The sequence below is a fragment of the Mercenaria mercenaria genome, chromosome 5 (assembly GCF_021730395.1).
Source record: "Mercenaria mercenaria strain notata chromosome 5, MADL_Memer_1, whole genome shotgun sequence".
In the NCBI taxonomy this organism is placed as follows: Eukaryota; Metazoa; Mollusca; class Bivalvia; order Venerida; family Veneridae; genus Mercenaria; species Mercenaria mercenaria.
This window is the reverse complement of record NC_069365.1, coordinates 86,194,945-86,212,047: the sequence shown is the minus strand read 5'-3', so window position 1 is coordinate 86,212,047 and position 17,103 is coordinate 86,194,945. Positions and strand designations below refer to the sequence as shown.

General features: G+C 40.5%; 1 long non-coding RNA gene and 1 pseudogene across 1 annotated transcript; one reads left to right on the top strand and one right to left on the bottom strand.

The window, feature by feature from the left end:
- LOC123557834 (tubulin beta chain-like) overlaps positions 1-9,133 on the top strand; it is a 32,239-nt pseudogene extending 23,106 nt beyond the window's left edge.
- A 144-nt stretch (positions 9,134-9,277) lies between these two features.
- LOC128557194 (uncharacterized) lies at positions 9,278-9,700 on the bottom strand. Its single transcript, XR_008371105.1, has 2 exons — positions 9,580-9,700; positions 9,278-9,416 (listed from the first exon to the last, which is right to left on the bottom strand). It is a non-coding gene; the product is annotated as an uncharacterized LOC128557194 (long non-coding RNA).
- Between the last annotated feature and the right edge of the window lie 7,403 nt (positions 9,701-17,103).

The following is a 17,103-nucleotide window of genomic DNA, read 5'->3' as shown; positions in this document are numbered from 1 at the left end:
ACATGCAGTGCGCAAGACCCAGGTCCGTAGCTCAAAGGTCAAGGTCCCACTTAGACGTTAAAGGATAGTGCATTAATGGGCATATCCGGTCCATATCTTTGTCATCGATGGATGGATTTTCAAATAACTTGGCATTAATGTGTACCACAGTAAGACGACGTGTCCTGCGCAAGACCCAGGTTGGTAGCTCAAAGGTCAAGGTCACACTTAGATGTTAAAGGATAGTGCATTGATGGGCGTGTTCGGTCCATATCTTTGTCATCGATGGATGGATTTTCAAATAACTTGGCATTAATGTGTACCACAGTAAGACGACGTGTCCTGCGCAAGACCCAGGTTGGTAGCTCAAAGGTCAAGGTCACACTTAGATGTTAAAGGATAGTGCATTGATGGGCGTGTTCGGTCCATATCTTTGTCATCGATGGATGGATTTTCAAATAACTTGGCATTAATGTGTACCACAGTAAGACGACGTCTCCTGCGCAAGACCCAGGTTGGTAGCTCAAAGGTCAAGGTCACACTTAGATGTTAAAGGATAGTGCATTGATGGGCGTGTTCGGTCCATATCTTTGTCATCGATGGATGGATTTTCAAATAACTTGGCATGAATGTGTACCACAATAAGACGACGTGTCACACGCAAGACCCAGGTCCGTAGCTCAAAGGTCAAGGTCAAACTTAGACGTTAAAGATCATTTTTCATGATAGTGCATTGATGGGCATCGCCGGTCCATATCTTTGTCATTCATGCATGGATTTTAAAATAACTATGCATGAATGTGTGACACAGTAAGACGATGTGTCGCGCGCAAGACCCAGCTCCGTAGGTCAAAGGTCCTAAACTCTAACATCGGCCATAAGTATTCATTCAAAGTGCCATCGGGGGCATGTGTCATCCTACGGAGACAGCTCTTGTTCTATTATTTGACCTATTGACCTAGTTTTCGAAGGTACGTGACCCTGTTTTGAACTTTACCTAGATATCATCAAGGTGAACATTCTCAATAATTTTTAGCTCACCTGTCACATAGTGACAAGGTGAGCTTTTCTGATCAACCTTCGTCCGTCGTGCGTCCGTCAACAATTTCTTGTCTGCACGATAGTGGTTTCATTTATGATTTTATTTTAACCAAACTTGCACACAACTTGTATCACCATAAGATCACGGTTCCTTTCTTGAACTGGCCAGATCCCATTATAGGTTCCAGAGTTATGGCCCCTGAAAGGGCAAAAGTTGGCTATTTTGACCTTGTCTGCACAATAGCAGCTTTATTTATGATTTGAATTTTACCAAACTGGCACACAACTTGTATCACCATTAGATCTTGGTTCCTTTCTTGAACTGGCCAGATTCCATTATGGGTTCCAGAGTTATGGCCCCTGAAAGGGCCAGAATTAGTATTTTGACCTTGTCTGCACAATAGCAGCTTCATTATGTCTCCCCCAGGAGACATATTGTTTTTGCCCTGTCCGTCCGTCCGTACGTCACACTTCATTTCCGGGCAGTAACTGGAGAACCATTGGACCTAGAACCTTGAAACTTCATAGGGTTGTAGGGCTGCTGGAGTAGACGACCCCTAGTGTTTTTGGGGTCACTCCGTCAAAGGTCAAGGTCAAGGTCACAGGGGCCTGAGCATTGAAAACCATTTCCGATCAATAACTAGAGAACCACTTGACCCAGAATGTTGAAACTTCATAGGATGGTTGGTCATGAAGAGTAGATGATCCCTATTGATTTTTGGGTCACTCCATCAAAGGTCAAGGTCACAGGGGCCTGAACATGGAAAACCATTTCCGATCAATAACTAGAGAACCACTTGACCCAGAATGTTGAAACTTCATAGGATGATTGTACATGCAAAGTAGATGACCCCTATCAATTTTGGGGTCACTCCATTAAAGGTCAAGGTCACAGGGGCCTGAACATTGAAAACCATTTCCGGTCAGTAACTTGAGAACCACTTGACCCAGAATGTTGAAACTTAATAGAATGATTGGTCATGCAGAGTAGATGACCCCTAACGATTTTGGGGTCACTCTGTGAAAGGTCAAGGTCACAGGGGCCTGAATATTGAAAACCATTTCTGGTCAGTAACTTGAGAACCACTTGACCCAGAATGATTAAACTTCATAGGATGATTGGTCATGCAGAGTAGATGACCCTTAACGATGACCCTTAACGATTTTGGGGTCACTCCATTAAAGGTCAAGGTCACAGGGGCCAGAACATTGAAAACCATTTCCGGTCAGTAACTTGAGAACCACTTGACCCAGAATGTTGAAACTTCATAGGATGATTGTTCATGCAGAGTAAATGACCCCTATTGTTTTTGGGGTCACTCCGTTAAAGGTCAAGGTCACAGGGACCTGAACATTGATAACCAGTTCCGATCAATAACTTGAGAACCACTTGACCTAGAATGTTGAAACTTCATAGGATGATTGAACATGCAGGGTAGATGACCCCTATTGATTTTGGGGTCAGTCTATTAAAGGTCAAGGTCACAGTGGCCTGTTCATGTAAAATCATTTTTTGGAAATAACTTGAGAACCACTTGGCCTACAATGTTGAAACTTAATAGCATGATTGGACATGCAGAGTAGATGACCCCTATCGATTTTGAGGTCACTTGATCAAAGGTCAAGGTCACAGGAGCCTGAACAGTGACTTGAGAACCACTAAGCCAAGAGTGTTGAAATTTAGCGGGATGACTGGACATGCCAAGTAGATGATCCCTATTGCAGCCAACCATCAGTGTCTCTTTGACTTTCGCTCCTGACCCCTATTGACTTCTTGCCTATAGGACTTTGCATTGGGGGAGACATGCGCTTTTTTACAAAAGCATTTTCTTGTTTATGATTTGATTTTAACCAGACTTGCACACAACTTGTATCACCATAAGATCTCGGTTCTTTTCTTGAACTGGTGAGATTCCTTTGTGGGTTCCAGAGTTACAGCCCTGAAAGGGCCAGAATTAGCTATTTTGATCTTGTCTGCACAATAGCAGCTTCATTTATGATTTGAATTTAATCAGACTTGCACAAAACTTCTGTCACCATAAGATCACGGTTCTTTTCTTGAACTGGCCAGATCCCATTATGGGTTCCAGAGTTATGGCCCCTGAAAGGGCCAAAATTGGCTATTTTGACCTTGTCTGCACAATAGCAGCTTCATTTATGATATGATTTTAACCAAACTTGCACACAACTTGTATCACCACAAGATCTTGCTTCCTTTCTTCAACTGGCCAGATTCCATCTTGGGTTCCAGAGTTATGGCCCTTTAAAGGTCCAAAATCGGCTATTTTGGCTTTTGCAGCCATATAGAGACTTCATTTATGGTTTTATTTGATACAAACTTCCAAAATATCTTCAGCAACAATAAATCTTGGATTCCATGACAAATTAGATCCAATCATATGTTCCAGAGTTATTTTATATCTGATTATCTCCCCTGATTGTAATCAAAATGGATTTATATCAGTAAGTACTTACAGGACTTATTTGAAATTTCATTATTGTTATTAGTTGGACTGAGACAATCAGGGTACATAACTATGGACTGATTTTATGTCAAATTACCTCCCTTTATTTCAAATTTAAATTGTTATATCTCCATAACTTACGAAGATACTGATCTGAAATTTCATTTATGTCAACAGATTTATTTGGCAGATCCTTCTTTAGTCCACTTGTAATATTTTTTTAGCTCACCTGTCACATAGTGACAGAGTGAGCTTTGTGATCGCCCTTCGTCCGTCCGTCCGTTGTCCGTCCACAATTTCTTGTGAACAAGATAGAGACAACATTTTGCAAGCAATTTTGATCAAACTTGTACAAAACTTGTATTTGCATGATATCTCAGTTCCTTTCAAAAACTGGCCAAATCCCATCATGGGTTCTAGAGTTATTGCCCCTTAAAGGGCCAGAATTTGCTATTTTTGTGCGTCAACAATTTCTTGTCTGCACGATAGTGGTTTCATTTATGATTTTATTTTAACCAAACTTGCACACAACTTGTATCACCATAAGATCTTGGTTCCTTTCTTGAACCGGCCAGATCCCATTATGGGTTCCAGAGTTATGGCCCCTGAAGGGCCAAAATTAGCTATTTTGAGCTTGTCTGCACAATAGCAGCTTCATTTATGATTTGATTTTTACCAAACTTGCACACCACTTGTATCACCGTGAGATCTTGGTTCCTTTCTTGAACTGGCCAGATTCCTTCATGGGTTCCAGAGTTATGGCCCCTGAAAGGGCCAGAATTAGCAATTTTGACCTTGTCTGCACAATAGCAGCTTCATTTATGATTTGAATTTAATCAGACTTGCACAAAACTTGTGTCACCAAAAGATCTTGGTTCCATTATTGAACCGGCCAGATCCCATAATGGGTTCCAGAGTTATGGCTCCTGAAAGGGCCAAAATTGGCTATTTTGACCTTGTCTGCACAATAGCAGCTTCATTTTTGATTTGATTTTAACCAAACTTGCACACAACTTGTATCACCATAAGATCTTGATTATTTTTTATATGCCCGCAGGGACGTATTATGTTATCGCCTAGGTGTCCGTCTGTCTGTGTGTTGGTTAGCAATTTCCCTTCCACTCTGTAGCTCTTGAACCCCTTGATGGATTTCAGAGAAACCTGACACAAATGTTCACTCATTGAAAGGATGTGCAGAGCGCATGTTTTGGATGGCTGAATTCAATGTCAAGGTCACACTTAGGGGTCAAAGGTCATATGACTTTGTTTTAAGTGAATATTGCTCTGCATTTGCATTGCATTGCAGTGCTCTTGTTTTTATTTGGCAGATCCTTCTTTTGTTCGCTTACAATATCTTTTTTTTATTACTTCCCTTTTATGTTACTATAAATAGCTTATTTAGTAACTTGTTTATTATTGGCTGTAGGGAAAAACTGAGACCACTTTTCTGTGGTACAACATGGATGTAATTTAGGTGTATTTTGACATATCTGTACCTTGTAAGAATTTTTATGTCTCCCCCAGGAGACATATTGTTTTTGCCCTGTCCGTCCGTCCGTCCGTACATTTGAACATTGAAAACCATTTCCGGTCAGTAACTTGAGAACCACTTGACCCAGAATGTTGAAACTTAATAGAATGATTGGTCATGCAGAGTAGATGACCCTTAACGATTTTGGGGTCACTCTGTGAAAGGTCAAGGTCACAGGGGCCTGAATATTGAAAACCATTTCTGGTCAGTAACTTGAGAACCACTTGACCCAGAATGATTAAACTTCATAGGATGATTGGTCATGCAGAGTAGATGACCTCTATCGATTTTGGGGTCACTCCATTAAAGGTCAAGGTCACAGGGACCTGAACATTGAAAACCATTTCCGGTCAGTTACTTGAGAATCACTTGACCCAGAATGTTGAAACTTCATAGGATGATTGGTCATGAAGAGTAGATGACCCCTATTGATTTTTGGGTCACTCTGTCAAAGGTCAAGGTCACAGGGGCCTGAACATTGAAAGCCATTTCCGATCAATAACTAGAGAACCACTTGACCCAGAATGTTGAAACTTCATAGGATGATTGATCATGAAGAGTAGATGACCCCTATTGATTTTGGGGTCACTCCGTCAAAGGTCAAGGTCACAGGGGCCTGAACATTGAAAACCATTTCCGATCAATAACTAGAGAACCACTTGACCCAGAATGTTGAAACTTCATAGGATGATTGGTCAAATAGAGTAGATGACCCCTATTGATTTTGGGGTCACTCCATCAAAGGTCAGGGTCACAGGGGCCTGAACATTGAAAACCATTTCTGATCAATAACTAGAGAACCACTTGACCCAGAAATTTGAAACTTCATAGGATGATTGTACATGCAAAGTAGATGACCCCTATCGATTTTGGGGTCACTCCATTAAAGGTCAAGGTCACAGGGGCCTGAACATTGAAAACCATTTCCGGTCAGTAACTTGAGAACCACTTGACCCAGAATGTTGAAACTTAATAGGATAGTTGGTCATGCAGAGTAGATGACCCATAACGATTTTAGGGTCACTCTGTTAAAGGTCAAGGCCACAGGGGCCTGAACATGGAAAACCATTTCCAGTCAATAACTTGAGAACCTCTTGACCCAGAATGTTGAAACTATATAGGATGATTGAACATGCAGAGTAGATGACCCCTATTGTTTTTGGGGTCACTCCGTTAAAGGTCAAGGTCACAGTGGCCTGTTCATGTAAAATCATTTTTTGGAAATAACTTGAAAACCACTTGACCTACAATGTTGAAACTTAATAGCATGATTGGACATGCAGAGTAGATGACATTTATTTATTTTGAGGTCACTTGATAAAAGGTCAAGGTCACAGAAGCCTGAACAGTGACTTGAGAACCACTAGGCCAAGAGTGTTGAAATTTAGAGGGATGATTGGACATGCCAAGTAGATGATCCCTATTGCAGCCAACCATCAGTGTCTCTTTGACTTTCGCTCCTGACCCCTATTGACTTCTTGCCTATAGGACTTTGCATTGGGGGAGACATGCGCTTTTTTACAAAAGCATTTTCTAGTTTCTTTTTGTTTTTGGTTAAAGCAATGGTACTCAGGTGAGCGATATAGGGCCATTATGGCCCTCTTGTTCATGAGATTTTCATGAAAATTGGTGAGTATGTTCACCTTGATGATATCTAGGTCAGTTTCAGAACTGGGTCACGTGCCTTCAAAAACTAGGTCATTAGGTCATAAAATAGAAAAACCTTTGTGACCTCTCTAGAGGCCATATTTTTCAATGGATCTTCATGAAAATTGGTCAGAATTTTTATCTTGATAATATCTAGGTCAAGTTCAAAACTGGGTCACATGAGCTCAAAAACTAGGTCACTATGTCAAATAATAGAAAAAACAAGGTCATACTCAGTTCAAAACTGAATCGTGGGAACAGGTTAGCGATTCAGGACCATCATGGTCCTCTTGTTCTATATAGCATAATATCATCAGAAAACTTCGTACTCACTTTGTAAATTAAAAGAATTGAGAAGTCGTTATTAATGTATTTTACTTGATATTTTTTCAGGTGGTATATATGTTCCACGTGCAGTGCTGGTTGATCTCGAACCTGGGACCATGGACGCTGTGAGATCCGGACCTTTTGGTCAGATCTTTAGACCAGACAACTTTGTCTTCGGTCAGAGCGGGGCTGGTAACAACTGGGCCAAGGATCACTACACAGAGGGAGCTGAGCTCGTGGACTCCGTACTTGATATTGTTCGTAAAGAGTCAGAAAGCTGTGATTGCCTTCAGGGATTCCAACTCACACACTCCCTTGGCGGTGGTACTGGGTCTGGCTTGGGAACTTTACTCATCAGCAAAATCCGTGAGGAGTATCCCGACAGAATCATGAACACTTTCTCAGTTGTTCCATCACCTAAGGTTAGTAAATGTAATTCTGACCAGAGTACACCTTAAATAAAAAAATGTTTATTAGTTTTGATTCAGAAAAGATTTTGTTGTAAGAGAATTTAAGTAACTACTGCATGCACGTGTTCTTAATATATAATCGGTTTTGCTCATTAAGTACTACCCGCGTAAGGTGGCTGATATCTGCCATTTCGTTCCCGCGTGTTGGCGCGTTTAAAGAGCGCCAGCACGCTCGAACGATATATACCTTGTTTGTTTCCAAAAGTGCCAACACGCGAGAAAGAAATGGTAGAAATTAACCGCCATAATTAACATGAAGTAAGACTTTACACAATCTAGCATTTGAGTCTCAGAGGGGGGGGCCTCCGTGGCCGAGTGGTTAAGGTCACTGACTTCAAATCACTTGCCCCTCATCGATGTGGGTTCAAGCCTCACTGGGGGCATTGAATTCTTCATGTGAGGAAGCCATCCAGCTGGTTTAGGAAGGTCGGGGGTTCTACCCAGGTGCCCGTTTCGTGATGAAATAATGCACGGGGGGGCACCTGGATTTTCTTCTTCCACCATCAAAGCTGGAAAGTCGCCATATGACCTATAATTGTGTCGGTGCGACGTTAAACCCAACAAAATAAAAGAAATAATGCATTAAAGTCTCCACATTTTCAGAGTTGACTTAGACGAATATTGTTCCATTTAATTAGATTGTCTGTAGTATTTATAATTACTATATTAAGATTTCCAACCGACATCACGTTATTAAGACGTCTTCTTACTGTTTCAGGTATCAGACACCGTCGTTGAGCCATACAACGCTACCTTGTCAGTCCATCAACTGGTCGAGAACTCAGATGAGGTCTTCTGTATCGACAACGAGGCACTATATGACATTTGCTTCAGGACCCTGAAACTGACCACGCCTACATATGGAGATTTGAACCATCTCGTGTCGGTCACTATGTCCGGTGTTACCACGTGTCTCCGTTTCCCGGGTCAGTTGAATGCCGATCTCCGTAAATTGGCAGTCAACATGGAAACCGTTCCCACGTCTCCCATTCTTTATGCCAGGTTTCGCACCACTCACTTCTCGTGGTAGCCAGCAGTACAGGGCTGTCACTGTCCCTGAGCTTACAAAACAGATGTTCGCCCTCCAAAACATGATGGCTGCTTGCGACCCACGTCCGGACGTTCCCTCACAGTAGCCGTAATTTTCAGAGGACGTATGTCCATGAAGGAGGTAGATGAACAGATGTTGAACATCCAGAACAAGAACAGCAGCTACTTTGTCGAATGGATCCCCAACAACATAAAGACCGCCGTCTGCGATATCCCGCCACGTGGTCTGAAGATGTCCGCCACTTTCATCGGTAACAACACCGCCATCCAGGAACTGTTCAAGCGTATCTCCGAACAGTTCACGGCTATGTTCCGTCGTAAGGCTTTCTTGCATTGGTACACTGGCGAGGGTATGGACGAGATGGAGTTCACGGAGGCCGAGTCAAACATGAACGACTTGGTATCAGAGTACCAGCAGTACCAGGACGCCACTGCCGAGGAGGAGGGCGAATTTGACGAGGAAGAGGGGGAGGAGGATGAAGCATAAACAGTTTTACATTAACAAACAATAAAAAGAGGCAAAAAATAAGACTGAGTCTATATATGTCCAAGCAAATTGTGACATTTAAGCTCGACCTGGACCTTTTCATGCCTCCAGTGGAGGAGACCAGGAAAGCAGATAGTGTTTAAACTCTCTGCCCGTCACACTTCCTTGTGTACGCAACTCCTACAGTTTGAAACATGGTACGTCATCAACATGCAGTGGACATACGCTATGTGGTCGGTACTTGCATGTCCAATTTTTATTATGCCCCTTTTTGTGCCCCCCCCCCCCCCCCCATGAGTGGTTTGATCTTGTCCGTGTGTCCATCCGTCCGAAGTTCGTGACGCGCCTAGCTCAAAAAGTATTTGATATAAATTGATGAAACCTTACATGAGTCTTTATCATGATATGAACTTGCGCACCTCCTATTTTTCGTCGGGCCCCCACCCCCTATTTTCAGAGTTATGGCCCCTGAAAATAGTCAAAAATGCACATTTTCACCTTGTGAACGGCCTACTCAAAAGTATTTGATATAAACGTTTAAAAACTGTGCATGAGTCTTTATCATGATATAAACTTGCGTACCTCCTATTTTTCGTTTGGGTCCGCCCCCTATTTTCTGAGTTATGGCCCCTGAAATAGTCAAAAATGCACATTTTCACTTTGTGACATGCCTAGCTCAAGAAGTATTGGATATAGATACATGAAACCTTGCATAAGACATGATATGAACTTGTGCACCTCCTATTTTTAGTTCACCTGTCACATAGTGACAAGGTGAGCTTTTGTGATCGTGCAGCGTCCGTCCGTGCGTGCATGCGTAAACTTTTGCTTGTGACCACTCTGGAGGTCACATTTTTGTGGGATCTTTATGAAAGTTGGTCAGAATGTTCACCTTGATGATATCTAGGTCAAGTTCGAAACTGGGTCACGTGCCATCAAAAACTAGGTCAGTAGGTCAAATAATAGAAAAACCTTGTGACCTCTCTTAGAGGCCATATATTTCACAACATCTTCATGAAAGTCGGTCAGAATGTTCACCTTGACGATATCTAGGTCAAGTTCGAAACTGGGTCACATGCCATCAAAAACTAGGTCAGTAGGTCTAAAAATAGAAAAACCTTGTGACCTCTCTAGAGGCCATATATTTCACAAGATCTTCATGAAAATTGGTCAGAACGTTCACCTTGATGATATCTAGGTCAAGTTCGAAACTGGGTCACGTGCGGTCCAAAAATTAGGTCAGTAGGTCTAAAAATAGAAAAACCTTGTGACCTCTCTAGAGGCCGTACGTGTGAATGAATCTTCATAAAAATTGGTCAGAATGTTCATCTTGATGATATCTAGGTCAAGTTCGTCAAAAAGTAGGTCAGTAGGTCAAATAATGAAAAAACCTTGTGACCTCTCCAGACGTCAAATTTTTCATGGGATCTGTATGAAAGTTGGTCTGAATGTTTATCTTGATGATATATAGGTCAAGTTTGAAACTGTGTCAACTGCGATCAAAAACTAGGTCAGTAGGTCTTAAAATTGAAAAACCTTCTGACCTCTCTAGAGGCCATACCCTTGAATGGATCTTCATGAAAATTGGTCAGAATGTTCACCTTGATGATATCTAGGTCAAGTTTGAAAGTGGGTCACTTGCGGTCAAAAACTAGGTCGGTAGGTCAGATAATAAAAAGCCTTGTGACCTCTCTAGAGGCCATAGTTTTCACGGGATCTGTATGAAAGTTGGTCTGAATGTTCATCTTGATGATATATAGTTCAAGTTTGAAACCGGGTCAACTGCTGTCAAAAACTAGGTCAGTAGATCTAAAATTAGAAAAATGTTTTGACCTCTCTAGAGGCCATATTTTTCAATGGATCTTCATGAAGATTGGTCAGAATTTTTATCTTGATGATATCTAGGTCAAAACTGGGTCACATGAGCTCAAAAACTAGGTCACTATGTCAAATAATAGAAAAAACGGCATCATACTCAAAACTGGGTCATGTGGGAACAGGTGAGTGATTCAGGACCATCATGGTCCTCTTGTTTATTTTGGACCGCCCCCTATTTTCAGAGTTATGGCCCCTGAAATAGTCAGAAATGCACTTTCTTACCTTGTGATGCACCTAGCTCAAAAAGTATATAATGTAAATGGTTGAAAACTTGAATAAGTGTTTTTCATGATATAAACTTGCACACCTCTTATTTTTTGGCTGGCTCCACCCCCTATTTTTAAAGTTATGGCCCCTGAAATAGTATTAAAATGCACATTTTCACCTAACTGTGTGCCTAGCTCAAAAAGTATTTGATGTAAATTCATGAAACCTTGCTTGAGTCTTTATCATGATGTGTCCACACTTGGCATTCTTCCTGAGAATCTTAGTATTTATTACAGAGTTCCGGCCCTTGAAATAGCCAAAATAGTGGATTTTTTGTTTTTGATGCTCATAGCTCAAGAAGTATATGGCCTAGAATAATGAATCCTTTTCATAAAATGTTTGTTTAGGCTATACCCCATTAAGACTGCAAACATTTGAATTATTCCCCCTTTTTTGTAACAAATATACCAGTGGGGGCACACCCTGTGTCTCGTTTGGAAACTACATCAGAATGGTGCGTACCCAACTCTGTAGTTTCTATACACTTCAAATACAAATTGGTATACTTCATTTACATATGGTGAACATGCGCATGTTATCGGGTCTTACATGCCCCTTTTTTGACAATTTTACATTTACATGTATACTTTATGTATTCTACTCGTCCCACAATTTTCGTCACCTATTACCATCAACATGAAGAGAACGGGACTTCATGTGTAAATATTTTTCTTGAGTTATGCCCCAGTTTTTGAGTTCCAGTCCAGTTCATATGAAACTTTGTATACATTATCAATATCAAGTAGACATGCCCTATATTCTTGGGAGATTTGTGTCTGATTATTTCCCCCTGAGTTAACCTTAGCATAATCAGGGGACATGTGTCATACAGTGTTGAAATTATTCTTCTTCGAAGAAAAAAGGGACTTTCCTTCCTTCCCATGAATGCCATCCACATCAAATTGTACAATTGTTCCCTAGTTTCAAGATCAGGATCTGTAACATTCTGTTTCGAATTTAAAACACCATTGTTTTTCATTGCAGAATATACTTATTCTTTTATATCAGTTGGTCCATTGTTTTGTGATCGCGCGGTGTCCGTGCGTGCGTCCGTAAACTTTTGATTGCGACCACTTTAGAGGTCACATTTTTCATGGGATCTTTATGAATATTGGTCAGAATGTTCACCTTGATGATATCTAGGTCAAGTTCGAAACTGGGTCACGTGCCATCAAAAACTAGGTCAGTAGGTCTAAAAATAGAAAAACCTTGTGACCTCTCTAGAGGCCATATATTTCACAAGATCTTCATGAAAATTGGTCAGAACATTCACCTTGATGATATCTAGGTCAAGTTCGAAACTGGGTCACGTGCCTTAAAAACTAGGTCAGTAGGTCAAATAATAGAAAAACCTTGTGACCTCTCTAAAGGCCATATTTTTCATGGGATCTGTATGAAAGTTGGTCTGAATGTTCATCTTGATGATATCTAGGTCAAGTTCGAAACTGAGTCACGTGCGGTCAAAAACTAGGTCAGTAGGTCTAAAAATAGAAAAACCTTGTGACCTTTCTAGAGGCCATATATTTCACAAGATCTTCATGAAAATTGGTCAGAACGTTCACCTTGATGATATCTAGGTCAAGTTCGAAACTTGGTCACGTGCCATCAAAAACTAGGTCAGTAGGTCAAATAATAGAAAAACCTTGTGACCTCTCTAAAGGCCATATTTTTCATGGGATCTATATGAAAGTTGGTCTGAATGTTCATCTTGATGATATCTAGGTCAAGTTCGAAACTGGGTCACGTGCGTTCCAAAACTAGGTCAGTAGGTCTAAAAATGGAAAAACCTTGTGACCTCTCTAGAGGCCATATATTTCATGAAGTCTTCATGAAAATTTGTCAGAATGTTCACCTTGATGATATCTAAGTCAAGTTGGAAAGTGGGTCACGTGCCATCAAAAACTAGGTCAGTAGGTCAAATAATAGAAAAACCTTGTGACCTCTCTAGAGGCCATATTTTCCATGGAATCTGTATGAAAGTTGGTCTGAATGTTCATCTTGATGATGTCTAGGTCAAGTTTGAAAGTGGGTCAAGTGCCGTCTAAAACTAGGTCAGTAGGTCAAATAATAGAAAAACCTTGTGACCTCTCTTAAGGCCATATTTTTCAATGGATCTTCAGGAAAGTTGGTCTGAATGTTCATCTTGATGATATCTAGGTCAAGTTCGAAACAGGGTCATGTGCGGTCAAAAACTAGGTCAGTAGGTCTAAAAATAGAAAAACCTTGTGACCTCTCTAGAGGCCATACTTGTGAATGGATCTCCATAAAATTTGGTCAGAACGTTCATCTTGATGATATCTAGGTCAGGTTCGAAAGTGGGTCACGTGCCATCAAAAAGTAGGTCAGTAGGTCAAATAATGAAAAAACGTTGTGACCTCTCTAGAGGCCATATTTTTCATGGGATCTGTATGAAAGTTGGTCTGAATGTTCATCTTGATGATATCTAGGTCAAGTTTGAAACTGGGTCAACTGCAATCAAAAACTAGGTCAGTAGGTCTTGAAATAGGAAACCCTTGTGACCTCTCTAGAGGCCATACCCTTGAATGGATCTTCATGAAAATTGGTCAGAATGTTCACCTTGATGATATCTAGGTAAAGTTTGAAACTGGGTCACGTGCCTTAAAAAACTAGGTCAATAGGTCAAATAATAGAAAAACCTTGTGACCTCTCTAGAGACCATATTTTTCTATGGATCTTCATGAAAATTGGTCAGAATTTTTATCTTGATAATATCTAGGTCAAGTTCAAAACTTGGTCACATGAGCTCAAAAACTAGGTCACTATGTCAAATAATAGAAAAAACGACGTCATACTCAAAACCGGATCATGTGGGAAGAGGTGAGCGATTCAGGACCTTCATGGTCCTCTTGTTCATTACAGAATTTGCTTAAAGTTTGTTCAATCAGTTTGCACCATTATTTTACCATTTCTAAATGTAGTAACTGAATTTCGTGATTTGTAAATAAAATAGCACCTGTTTTGGCGGGAAAATGATGATGTGGAGTTTAAAATTCTGGCCCAGATTTATGTGAAATTAGCATGGTATCAGCTACAGTAAGTGTCTTTATATATGTTGAATACACAAGAAATTTAAATGAATAATAAAATGTGACATTTTTTCTGTTTCTTTGATTCATATAATTCTAGTTAGATGCAGTCATATTTTTGTCATTGGTTTTCATGACTATTATTTTTATACATGTTTGATCAGTTTTTAATTTCCATGCTTCTTACTTTGTCAAAATATGTATTTTTGTGCCCCCACTATGAGTGGTGGGTGCATATGATTTAAGTCTTTTCCATGCATCTGTACATCCATCCATATGTGTGTCCGAAAAAAAAGTGACGCACCTAGCTCAAAAAGTATTTGATATAAATTGATGAAATCTTGCGTAAGTCTTTAACATGATATGAACTTGTGCATCTCCTATTTATACCCCACACAAAACGGGAGTTTTGGGGTGGTATATAGGAGTGAGCTTGGTGGTTGGTTGGTCCGTTGTTTTTCATGGTTACCGGATGATAACTCATGAAAGGCTTGACCGATTAAAATAATTTTTGGTACACATATGTAACATCAGAAAATACAGGTCAGGATCGACTTTGAGGTCAGTAGGTCAAAAGTCAAGGTCACAGTGACGCTGAACAGTTAAACGGTTTCCAGATGATAACTTGAGAATGCTTAGGCCTAGGATCATGATGACCCAGGATCGCTCACCTGAGTAATATGAGCTACATGTTTCAAATGTCAAACTGATAATAAAATATTAAGAGAGTCAGTAGGTCACATTCATGATCAATGAAATTCAGTTTTACGATTTGTGTGCAAAACTGCGTATGTCATCGAAATTTCAAGGCTGTATCTTAAAAAAAACAAGAAAGTAGGTCAGTAGGTAAAGGTCACAGTCAAGTGACATCATATTACTTGGGGTCATCAGTTAATTATAATTAAACAGTCTTGGAAATAGGATAGATGATTTTTTTAAAGTATTTTTCCTAAATAATTCACATAATAACTAAGTGACCCCAGGACGGGGCCTCTTTTAACCCCAGGGGCATTAATTTGAACAATTTTGGTAGAGGACTACTAGACAATGCGTCATACCAAATATCAAAAGCCTAGGTCGTATGGTTTCAGACAAGAAGATTTTTAAAGCTTTTTCCTATATAAGTCTATATTAAACTTGGGACCCCGGGGGAGGGCCTCTTTTCATCCAAGGGGTACAATTTGAATGATTTTGGTTGAGGACCATAAGACAATGCTACAAACCAAATATCAAAGGTCAAAGTGTTGTGGTTTCAGACAAGAAGATTTTTAAACTTTTTTCCTGTATAAGTCTATGTAAAACTTTGAACTCCCGGGGCGGGGCCATATTTGACCCTAGGGGGATAATTTGAACAATCTTGGTAGAGGACCACTAGATGATGCTACATACCAAATATCAAAGCCCTAGGCCATGTGATTTTGTACAAGAAGATTTTCAAAGTTTTCCCTATATAAGACTATATAAACCATGTGACCCCCGGGGCGGGGCCATATTTGACCCTAGGGGGATAATTTGAACAATTTTGGTAAAGAACCACTAGATGATGCTACACACCAGATATCAAAGCCCAAGGCCCTGTGGTTTTGGACAAGAAGATTTTTAAAGTTTTTCCTTTCGGTTGCCATGGCAACCAGAGTTCTGCATGGAATTCAATTCTAGGCCATGTGATTTTGTACAAGAGGATTTTCAAAGTTATCCCTATATAAGACTATATAAAACATGTGACCCCGGGGCGGGGCCATATTTGACCCTAGGGGGATAATTTGAAAAATTTTGGTAAAGAACCACTAGATGATGCTGCACACCAGATATCAAAGCCCAAGGCCCTGTGGTTTTGGACAAGAAGATTTTTAAAGTTTTTCCTTTCGGTTGCCATGGCAACCAGAGTTCTGCATGGAATTCAATTCTTTGAACAAATTTGAAAGGGGGCCACCCAAGGATCATTCCTGTGAAGTTTGGTGTAATTCTGCCCAGTGGTTTTCAAGAAGAAGATTTTTTTTAGAAATTGTTGACGCACTACGCACGACGGACATCAAGCGGTCACAATAGCTCACCTGTTTGACTTTGAGATTTGAGATCAGTAGGTCAAAGGTCAAGGTCACAGTGATTCAGAACAGATAAACAGTTTCCGGATGATAACTTTAGAAAACTTGGGCCTAGGATCACAGGTGTAACATCATAAAATACAGGTCAAGTTCGACTCTTACGTCAGTAGGTCAAAGGTCAAGGTCACAGTGACTCAGAACAGTTAAACGGTTTCCGGATGATAACTTGAGAACGCTTAGATCTAGGATCATAAATTTTTGCACACATGTGCAACATGATAAAATACGGGTCAAGTTTGACTTTGAGGTAAATAGGTCAAAGGTCAAGGTCACAGTAACATGAAACAGTCAAATAATTTACGGATGATAACTTGAGAACGCTTGGGCCTAGGATCATGAAAATTGATAGGGAGGTTGGTTGTGACCAGCAGATGACCCCTAATGATATTGAGGTCAGTAGTTCACATGTCAAGGTTACATTGACCCAGAACATTTAAACGGTTTTCGGACAAAAACTTCAGAACGCTTGGGACTATGATCATGAAACTTGATAGGGAGGTTGGTCATGACCAGCAGATGACTCGTATTGATTTTGAGTTCCAAAGGTCAAAGGTTGAAGTGACCTGGAACATTTACACCTTTTTCGGACAATAACTTGAGAACGCTAGGGCCGAGGATCATGAAACTTCATAGGGAGGTTGATCATGACCAGCAGATGACCTCTATTGATTTTGAGATCAGTAGGTCAAAGGTCAGGCAAGCTCGGCTTTGACATTGGCTTTGTTCTGTGACAAGGCCATATTGTGGGATTGTAATTCGTCACTTCTGTGACAACTCTAGTTTTCGTCCGTCTCTGCCCCCTATTTCTA